Genomic DNA, 9,447 nt, shown 5'->3' on the forward strand with positions numbered 1-9,447 from the left:
ACTGAAGATAAAGGTAGTTAAACCCAAGCATTTTAACTTGTTACATCTATGGCCCTGAGTTCAGAACTTTATATTGTAAATGTGAATGTTTATGTAGATGTAGAGGTCGTAAATATAAAATATTCTCACACCAGGAACAAGTGGTTCCATGACTGTGATGATTCAGGGTTTCTGTGCATTAAGCCTCTGTTTAAACAGAATACCTTTATCAAATGATGAAGATAATGACCGTATCAGCTTGTTAATATCACCGTTAAGAAGGTTGTATTATTATATTATATTATGTTACATTGTAAGGTTATATATTGTTATTAATCTCACCTTTACAGTGAACAAGCAGACCGCTCGCGCTGCTACACTGACTGACAACCTTGTCCTGATGGTCGTGAAACCGGTGTTGCCAGATGATGAGATAGAAATAAGGAAACCCAGGTCTGTGAAAACAAGCCTAAAAAAAGAAGCGACTCAGTCTCAGTGAGAACTATTGGCTATTTGAAAATATGTGTGATAATAATTTAAAACATGTATCTTGGAAAAAAAGGGAACAACTTGGGATATATTTTTGAAAAAGGTTAAGAACACAAATCTTGTATGGTGGTCCCTGGCAGGTTGGCACCAAATACATATTAATCTGGGGGTCCCTGGCAACAAACACTTATTAATCTGGGGCCCTTGACTTGAAGATGTTTTGAGAACCACTGGTTTAATTAAATAACATTAGGACGGAAGCCCCAAATAAAGCAGCTTAAAACAAGCCCGAAATCGCTTATAATGAGCGGACATGGCAACCCTGGTGGTAACCCGGTAGCAGCAAGGAGATGATAAAAAGGAAGGGCTTGGCACCGGAAGTTAGATGACATACACTGCAGTGAATGACTATCCTATATTAAAGTTGCCTGGTTCATGTGATAGTCATTCATTCATATTTATTTATTGAAAATGTCGAAAATATTTTTTGTTGAGGTACCTCATAAAATGTTGAGGTATTTTTTTACTTTACTGGAGTATTTCCATTTTTCAGTACTTTTACTTCTACTCCACCACATCTCAGAGGCAAATATTTTACTTTTACAACAAACAAACTAACTAACTAACTAAATTAAAACACAGAACATATTCATTAATATTCACTCAGAAAAGGACGAGGGCTCAGTGTCGCCCTCCTGTGGTTCATCATTACCCCCACACTGTGCTTTGAGTTGGCGGTTGATCTACCAAGTCTATGTAATATAAAGCGTTGGCTTTAGTTATTGTTATTTTAGCTTCATAATAACCTTGGTTTTTATTCTTGTACAAGAATGGCGATTATTTAACACAACTGTTGGATTTATTGAAATAAAGAACAGTTTTATAACAAATGCAGAACGTTTTTTTTTACTTCATTTTAGAAGCTAACAGGCTACCGGATGTAAACACAATGAATCAAGACAAATGTTCTGTCAAAGCGAGCAGTCCTCCGGCCACTTCCGGCGGATGCTTTTCAAAATAAAATCATGCTCTGCGCGTCAAGTTAAGCGTCAAAAGTCTGACGTCACGCAAGCATTTCCGCTTTTGCGCAGATTCCTTTAGCTTTAGCTACAGTTAGCTTTATTCTATCTTCATATCTATTATCAGGTGTTACGTGTTTTATTGTTGCACTAAAGGACAGACGGTTATTTAAACTCAACTGTCGATTGAAATAAAGAAAGTTTTACAACAAATAGAGGACTTGTTTTTACATCATTTGAGAAGCTAGCTAGCTACGAGCTAGCTACATTTTGGAAGCTAGTTGGCTAACAAGCTACCGGATGTAAACACAATGAGTCAAGTCAAATGTTCTGTTAAAAGCGAGCAGTCTTCTGGTGACTTCCGGAGGGTTTTCAAAATAAAAGTATTCTCTGCGCGTCAAGTTAAGCGCCCAAAGTCTGACGTTCCACTTTCAACCGCCAGAGGGGAGTCATGAGTAGCTGGAGACCAAGATGGCGCTGGGAGGGGAAGATCTGCCGCAGATCTGCCAAGGGAAGATCTTAGGGAGGGAGGAGGGGGTGGGGTTTAGGGAGGAGGGGGCGGGGTTTAGGGAGGAGGGGGCGGGGCTCCGTGACTGTTCACTTTTTTCTTTTCAAAACTTTATTGAACACTGTTATAAATCAATGTTACTTTATGGATAAGTCTTGTTTATTATTTTACAATGAACATGTTTTTCCAGTGGTAACCTATTTATATCATTGATATATTAAATAAGTTTGAAGAGGCTTAATGGTGATTATTTAGTGAATTATGGACAATTTGTTTGTTTTAACAGAACGTTTTATTAAATTAGTTTGAAGAGGCTTAATGGTGATTATTTAGTGAATTATGGATAATTTGTTTGTTTTAACAGAACGTTAATAAAATGTTTTCGCGATAATATATTTGTGTCTCTATAATATTAATATGTGATAATATATAATAATATATAAAGATGCCTGCCGCCCAAGGCTATCCAAAAAATCTTCTAAGTACAAAGCACCACCAGGTCCCTGCGGAGGGGGGTCCCCTCCACCCAGCCCCGTACCCAGGATCGGGGTGCCTTGGTCTGGGTAGAGAGGGACCCCCGAAGGGGGTCTCCTGGTTGTTTTTGAAAAATACAAAAATTATTCAAAGTACAAAGTACCACCAGGTCCCTGCAGAGGGGGGGTCCCCTCCACCCAGCCCTCTACCCAGGATCGGAGTGCCTTTGGCTGGGTAGAGAGGGGGTCCCCTCCACTCAGCCCTCTACCCAGGATAGGGGTGCCTTTGGCTGGGTAGAGAGGGACCTCCGAAGGGGTCCTCTGGTTGTTTTTGAAAAATACAAAAATTATTCAAAGTACAAAGTACCACCAGGTCCCTGCGGAGGGGGGTCCCCTCCACCCAGCCCTCTACCCAGGATCGGGGTGCCTTTGGCTGGGTAGAGAGGGACCCCCGAAGGGGTCCTCTGGTTGTTTTTGAAAAATACAAAAATTATTCAAAGTACAAAGTACCACCAGGTCCCTGCGGAGGGGGTACTTTGTACTTTGAATATTTTTTGTATTTTTCAAAAACAACCAGAGGACCCCTTCGGGGGTCCCTCTCTACCCAGCCAAAGGCACCCCGATCCTGGGTAGAGGGCTGAGTGGAGGGGACCCCCTCTCTACAGCCAAAGGCACCCCGATCCTGGGTAGAGGGCTGAGTGGAGGGGACCCCCCTCCGCAGGGACCTGGTGGTACTTTGTACTTTGAATAATTTTTGTATTTTTCAAAAACGACCAGAGGACCCCTTCGGGGGTCCCTCTCTACCCAGCCAAAGGCACCCCGATCCTGGGTAGAGGGCTGGGTGGAGGGGACCCCCCTCCGCAGGGACCTGGTGGTACTTTGTACTTTGAATAATTTTTGTATTTTTCAAAAACAACCAGAGGACCCCTTCGGGGGTCCCTCTCTACCCAGACCAAGGCACCCCGATCCTGGGTACGGGGCTGGGTGGAGGGGACCCCCCTCCGCAGGGACCTGGTGGTGCTTTGTACTTAGAAGATTTTTTGGATAGCCTTGGGCGGCAGGCATCTTTATATATTATTATATATTATCACATATTAATATTATAGAGACACAAATATATTATCGCGAAAACATTTTATTAACGTTCTGTTAAAACAAACAAATTATCCATAATTCACTAAATAATCACCATTAAGCCTCTTCAAACTAATTTAATAAAACGTTCTGTTAAAACAAACAAATTGTCCATAATTCACTAAATAATCACCATTAAGCCTCTTCAAACTTATTTAATATATCAATGATATAAATAGGTTACCACTGGAAAAACACGTTCATTGTAAAATAATAAACAAGACTTATCCATAAAGTAACATTGATTTGTAACAGTGTTCAATAAAGTTTTGAAAAGAAAAAAGTGAACAGTCACGGAGCCCCGCCCCCTCCTCCCTAAACCCCGCCCATTTGTGACGTCACTAGCAAAGATCTTCCCCTGGCAGATCTGCGCGCAGATCTTCCCCTCCCGGCGCCATCTTGGTCTCCAGCTACCCATACTTGCTCTCTGTTGCTACTATGTCGCTACTGGAATGAATAAATAGCCCACAATGCATTGCGCACTTAAAGTGGCAGGTACGTGTTACTCTGAACAGTTCTTAAAGGAGTAGTTCGCCCCAAAAATGACTTATTTTCTATCGATTATACCAGTGGTTCTCAAACTTTTTCATGTCAAGGACCCCCCAATATGTATTTGGCCACAGACCCCCCATCTCAAAATATTTTGTTAGGGACCCCTAGAAACAAAGATTTGAGTTACAAATATATATTTTCAAAGGTTTGCACACATTTTCACGACTTTTCTAAAATAGCAGATGTACAAGCTCATAGCGTGGCAATGAGCTTGTAGATCTGCTATTTTTTAATGGCCAAAGTATAAAAGGTATATAAGTGGTTAAAATGATTGTGATGCTATATTAACACATTTTGCTTGGGACCCCCTGGAACCCCCCCAAGGACCCCTGGAAGCCTTGAATTCATGGAGATTATTTTGTTTTTGACCTATTCCTGACTGAGCCAATAATTGGATGACCGAGTGCGTTCCCGGTCTCAGTGTGTGTGTGTGTGTGTGTGTGTGTGTGTGTGTGTGTGTGTGTGTGTGTGTGTGTGTGTGTGTGTGTGTGTGTGTGTGTGTGTGTGTGTGTGTGCGTGCGTGCGTGTGTGTGTGTGTGTGTGTGTGACAAGGGTGAAATGAGGGGTTCTTAAAACTTTTGTAATTTGTTTTTATTGGTGCTTAATGTGTATAATTGCCTCATTTAACCCCACCATCTTATTATTTTTGTACCAATTATTATTACGCACTGTATTGTTTATAATTGTTTTCCCCATGATCCCCTGGTCACATGTATTGAGAGACATTGAGTGGCAGAGCGGCAGTCACGCGGTCACGCCCAAGGCCACGGTCATGGCCAATGTCCCCAGACAGACTGTCACCACGGACAAATGAAAGAAGAGGGAGGTGTGGTTTGGCAGGTACAAAAGCGGAGGCGGGACCGTTTGAAAGAGAGAACAGAACACCCAAGTGACAGAGGCGTCAGTGAGGAGAAGGACAGCAGAGGGGAAGGTTGTGCCGAGACACGGAGTAGAGGAGTGCATAGATGAAGTAGACATACCAGCCACCTAGGAGTTTGGAAGCCGAGGTGTGCCTACATTCAAAGGAGAAACCAAGAGGAGAAAGCGATCGAACCGAAGGGGAGGAAGAGGCGAGTGAGACCAGACCATATGAGAGACGAGTGAGACCAGACCATATAAGGAGCGCTGAGACTGGAAAGTGGCGATAACGTTGCATACGCAACCAACTCAGCGCCAGGTGTAAAAACCTGGCTGGCGAGTGAGTATTCGAACAAGTAACGTTGAATCCCTGTATAACCACTGCCTGAGACAACGCAAATGTATCGTGTAAATGCACAGTGAACTGGTCTAGATCTCTATAATTGCAGGCGGAGAGAAAGAAGAGAGAAGACGAAGACGACTGGCCTCAAACCCTTTCCCATCTTACCCCCATATATGGACATGCAGCATTACCCCTGAACAAACCGTGTTGAGTATCTTGAAGCACTTTATTGGCACAGCACTTTACTTGAAAAGTATTTGTTGCACAGAAACCCCCCATGCTAAGGAACCCTTGTGATTAAGCCCCGCGTAATTTGCACAACTTTATAATTTATTTTATAGTTGTTGTGTAGATTAATTGTGTTTTGTATGTTTATATAGGTTTTATTAGTATAGTGTTTATTTGATTGTTTTTAAGGCACAGAAGCCAATGTATTAGGGACCCAATAAATATGACTTACCTTTTTTGATACACTGTATTCGTGTCCAGTTTCTTAAAGGGATCTTCTCATGCCAGTGTTGTATTCTCAAAACCAAAAGTATTGAAACTTACCAGTTAACCTCGAACCTGTGAAAGCCTGAAGAAGAAGTTAAAGTGTATTCAAAGGGGACTTCCCTCTATAACAAAAGTGGCGTAGTCGACAAACAATTAGTTCAGATAGGACTCACAGTAATTACGCACCCAGCACTTTATTGTGCATTTATATTTTATTGTTGTGAGTTTTATTCTGGATTATTTATTAAAGGAGAAGAGTGCAATAGTACAAACAAATTGCAAGTCAAATGTGATACAATTTCGGCCCTGTTCACATGTGTGTTTGTTGTGTTTACAGTGCCACCAGATAGCATCATGCTCAGTGGTGGGAAAAGTACTCAATTTTTTTTTACTTAAGTAAAAGTATCAATACTGCAATGCAGAAATACACTGTTACAAGTACAACTCCGGTAATCAGAATTGACCTGAGTAAAAGTACAAACGTATTGGCATTAAAATATACTTAAAGTACCAAAAGTAACAGTACTCGTTAAGCAGAATGTCCCGTTTCACACATTATGTCCAACATGTCTAAAATTGTTTTGAAAATAGCAGATCTGCAAGCTCACAACGCGTGGACAAGGACTCATTTATGAGTCTGTGACACTAGCTGTAGAACAGAGAGGATGGAGAGAGGAAGAGAGAGAGAGGAGAGAGAGAGATGAGAGAGAGAGAGAGAGGAGAGAGAAGAGAGAGAGAGAGAGAAGAAGAGAGAGAGAGAGAGAGAGAGGAGAGAGAGAGAGGAGAGAGAGAGAGAGAGAGAGAGAGAGAGAGAGAGAGATGAGAGAGAGAGAGAGAGAGAGAGAGAGAGAGAGAAGATGAGAGAGAGAGAGAGAGAGAGAGAGAGAGAGAGAGAGAGAGAGAGAGAGAGAGAGAGAGAGAGAGAGAGAGAGAGAGAGAGCAGGGGACTATGTGTTTATTTTTCATACAGTACATAATTGATACTTTTACTTAAAGGGACAGTTCACCCCCCAAAATTCCTTTTTTTCTATGGATTATAGTCACCCCATGGAGACTTGAATTCATGGATATTCTTTTGATTTTGTCTCATTAATAAGCCAATAATGATGGCAGCAGCAGACCGGTAGGAGACACAAAGAATCTCCTTTGTGTCTCCTACCGGAACCGCTGCCTATACCGGCCCGCTGGTCATCACATTATTGTCTTAGGAATGAGACAAAAACTGAAAAAAATCAAGTCTCCATGGAATGACTAATCGATAGAAAAAACAATTTTTTTTGGGGGGTGAATTATCCCTTTAAGTACTTTTTTTTTTTACACCACTGCACGCAAGACTCCCTGCAGCTTTTTTTCCAGTTTACATTGTGGTTTGAGGACAGAACGTCCCAGAGGATACTTCTGCTATGTCAGCCTTTATTCCCCCAGAGATGAAAAGGTTAAAAACACAGAATAGGGTCTAAACAGAGGGGGGGGGGTTACATTTCCTCAACAACCCAAACAGGAAGTCATTATCCCTAGATCCATGTCAACGACAAACGAAACAAATACACCAGAAGAAAAAAAAAGAAGAAACAACCCTCTCTCACGACAGAAGGACCTACGTACAATACAGCAGTGGTGTAAAAAAGTACTCAAATTCTTTACTTAAGTAAAAAGTACCAATACTGCAATATAGAAATACTCTGTTTACAAGTAAAATTCCATAATTCAAAATGTACTTGAGTAAAAGTAAAAAAGTATTGGCATCAAAATGTACTTAAAGTACGAAAAGTTAAAAGTACAAAAATGTTTGAAAATAGCAGATCTACATGCTCACAACGTGTCGCGATGCGACGCGTTGTGAGCTTGTAGATCTGCTATTTTCAAATAGCCTAGGTATAAAATAGGGCTGAAGTGGTTAATGTATGTTTCATAATATCATAATTTATATCTGAAAAGTAACTAGTAACTAAAGTTTTCAAATAATTATAGTGGAGTAAAAGTACAATATTTGCCTCTGAGATGTAGTGGAAAAATTGGAAATACTCAAGTAAAGTACAAATACCTCAAAATTGTACTTAAGTAAATGTACTTAGTTACTTTCCACCACTGCGATACAGATCACATTAAGCTATATTTCTATGTTTTTTGACAAACTTGTTGAGCATGAAAACGATGGTCCAGACTTTCAGCGAATGGAAAACAAAACATTTATTAATATTTGTCTCATCGAGTTTGTCTAAACGACTTTTCCCTTTGAAATATGTTTGACCAGTGAGATACAGACCACAGATTATTTATGAAGATATGATTTAAATCACGGGGTCTTCAAAGGGGGTCCTCAGAGCTACAACAGAGGGTCCCACCAAATCTTTGTTAGATTTTTTTTACATAACCACCTGCATCCCTACTCTGGGGGGAACATTCGCCGGGAATGGACGATCTACAAGCTCACAGCTGCGATGCGTTGTGAGCTTGTAGATCGGCTATTTTCGGTGAAGAGGTTTGAGAGAAAAGATCAAAGGTCAAGTTCACTAAGTATTGAGGGTTTAAGTGGTTAAATGTCTGAAAATGTGTATTTTCATATTTTTTCACATAATTCATGTATATTTCATAATATATAATTATCTTCATAATATAAGTTACAAACAAACAAAACAAAACAGAAACACAAACATGAATCCAACACAACACTGATGAATCTATATGAAATATACGGAAAAGTTTAATCTGCAACACAATATTTTGCAATATGTAGTGGGGGGTCCCTGCTTCATCTCTCTCTTATCTAAGGGGTCCTTGGGCTGAAAAACCTTGAGGACCCCTGTTTTAAATAACAACAGAGGGCATCAAACTGCTTGAAATGTGCATCATGAATGAGGAGATAAGCACAGTCGCAAATAAGCAACTACACTTTAGAAACAAGCCCCCCCCCCCAAAAGAAACCCTGCAACCCCGCAACTACCAAGTCGCTTATAATAAGCAGACCTGGCAACGCTGGATGAAAGGTCCTGGGGTGTGGTGATGATGATGATGATAGTGAGGAAGATGAAGGGTCTTCAGTGGCGGGGGGGGTTTGTGGGCGTGGTCTGGAAGGTGAGGAAGGGTCTTCAGTGGCGGGGGGGTTTGTGGGCGTGGTCTGGAAGGTGAGGAAGGGTCTTCAGTGGCGGGGGGGTTTGTGGGCGTGGTCTGGAAGGTGATGAAGGGTCTTCAGTGTCGGGGGGGTTTGTGGCCGTGGTCTGGAAGGTGATGAAGGGTCTTCAGTGGCGGGGGGGGTTTGTGGGCGTGGTCTGGAAGGTGATGAAGGATCCAGCCAGCCGGAGCCAACATGGCTAACGTGAACAGAGACATGATGAGGAAACTCTTCTGTAAAAACAACAAAAACAAAACAAACATAATAATCTTATATCAGGGGTCTTCAACGTTTTCAGGCCAAGGACCCCCTAGCTGAGAGCGAGATGAAGCAGGGACCCCCTATACTCTATATTGTATAAAATTGTGTTTCAGATAAACGTTTGCTGCTCTTTTTTCCCTCTACACCTACTGTATAACTCTTTGCCAAAAATAGCAGATCTACAAGCTCACAACGCCTCGCAGCGCGAGGCGTTGTGAGCTTGT

The 9,447-nt window shown here is 41.5% G+C and overlaps 1 protein-coding gene across 1 annotated transcript in view; it reads right to left on the reverse strand.

The window, feature by feature from the left end:
- Window positions 1–382, reverse strand: part of tfr1b (transferrin receptor 1b) — a 40,127-nt gene extending 39,745 nt beyond the window's left edge. Inside the window, exon 1 of the mRNA XM_084048079.1 lies at window positions 322–382. The gene's annotated coding sequence lies outside the window, so the exon portion shown is untranslated. The remainder of the gene's footprint in view (window positions 1–321) is intronic.
- Between the last annotated feature and the right edge of the window lie 9,065 nt (window positions 383–9,447).

This window comes from Gymnoscopelus microlampas (assembly GCF_963454915.1).
Source record: "Gymnoscopelus microlampas genome assembly, chromosome: 22".
NCBI classification, from domain to species: Eukaryota; Metazoa; Chordata; class Actinopteri; order Myctophiformes; family Myctophidae; genus Gymnoscopelus; species Gymnoscopelus microlampas.